General features: G+C 38.6%; 1 non-coding gene across 1 annotated transcript; it reads right to left on the bottom strand.

The window, feature by feature from the left end:
* Positions 1–1,129: 1,129 nt before the first annotated feature.
* On the bottom strand, positions 1,130–1,237 carry LOC112087165. The gene has a single exon (XR_002899931.1). It is a non-coding gene; the product is annotated as a small nucleolar RNA R71 (small nucleolar RNA).
* Between the last annotated feature and the right edge of the window lie 321 nt (positions 1,238–1,558).

Genomic DNA, 1,558 nt, shown 5'->3' with positions numbered 1-1,558 from the left:
AATTGCTTACAACCTTTGCTTCTTATTCGATTTTCCTGCTTTCAATTTGTCTTTGATTTATTCGCTTATTACCTGCTTTCATTAGCCTTAGTTTAATCGCCTTTTACTTGTTTTAATTGCCTTCAATTGCTTTCGTTTTCTTTGCTTTCTAGTTTAGATTTAGTGACAACCAAAACCCAAAACCAAAACCAAAACCTTTTTAGTTCTAATCTGATTTAAGCGTTGCAGTGAATTTGTACTGAAACAACTAAGTCTCTGTGGATCGATACCTAAGTACTACAGCGCACATCTGTGCACTTAAAGACATTTAGGGGTTATAAATTTAAAACCTGAAGCTTAGTAAAACGAAAACAACCAACCCCGCTTTTGCTCGCATCAAGTTTTTGGCGCCGTTGCCCGGGACTTTGATTTGTTTCGTTGCGAATCCCAGCTTAAATCCATTAGAACACTTGTTTACTTTTACTTTTTCTTTTGAATTTTTTTTCAGGTTTCTCTGAGATGAGAGACCGGGAACATGTTCCTGGGACTCTTGGTGATCCACCAAATCGTGTGGATGGTGATCCAAGCGACGATGACCTGACTGATGATGAGTTTAAAGAACCGATGTATGATGACAATGAGCTAATCGGATCAGTCAAACACAAAGATGATGATGAACTGATTGGAATGGAAGATTCCTAGATCCCTCCTACCACACTTAAGTATCTCTTCTTTAACGGGCGCTTCATAATCAAAAGTTCCATACCAACCCAGGCTTTGTAGCTGGATTCGAACCAGCACTTCTGAAGTTTCGATTCACTCGAAAATTTCATGGGAGATTAAGAGCTATTCAACCAGCCTTACCAGAGGATGGCAAAACCGAAATTAAGGTACCCCATATCCATTTAGTTCAACAAAATCAATTCTCTGGTTATTCATTCGAAAATCCGATAGACCATATCGAGACGTTCGAAGAATTATGTGCAACCATTACAGCAAATGGGGATTTCCACAAGTGTAGTCTTTTCCCATTCTCTCTTAGAGATAAGGCCAGCAAATGGCTAAAATCTTTGCCACCTGCTTCACTAAAAACGTGGGCAGCGTGTAGGACTGCTTTCCTAAATCGTTTTTACACTAGAAATCGTTCAAATCTCTTAAGAAAGAAGATAAGAACTTATAAACAAAAAGAAGATGAAGATCTTTTAGATACTTGGGAAAGATTTAGGGAATACCAAAGAGATTGTCCACACCATGGATATACCGAGGAATACCTGCTGGGTATCTTCTATCGCGGTATAGCTCCAGAGTTACGACACTCTTTCGACATAGCAAGTAATGGAGATTTCACAAATAGATCTGTAGAAGATGCTCACATTTTCATTAAAAATTTAGGAAACAGCATCCGAAATCAAGTAACCTTTGGTATTCTGCACTTCTTGAAAAGAAAGAAGAAATTTCGGAAGTTATAGAGTGTCTCCGTCACATAATGAGTCATCTTGGATTGCAACAACCAAATAGGGTACACAATACGTGTAACTTTGATGGCTGGGACAACCCAATGGATTCTTATGGTCAAGGG

Source organism: Eutrema salsugineum, unplaced genomic scaffold (genome assembly GCF_000478725.1).
Source record: "Eutrema salsugineum unplaced genomic scaffold, Eutsalg1_0 scaffold_9, whole genome shotgun sequence".
NCBI lineage: Eukaryota > Viridiplantae > Streptophyta > Magnoliopsida > Brassicales > Brassicaceae > Eutrema > Eutrema salsugineum.
The sequence above is the reverse complement of the archived record's forward strand: the minus strand, read 5'-3'. Positions and strand labels throughout refer to the sequence as shown.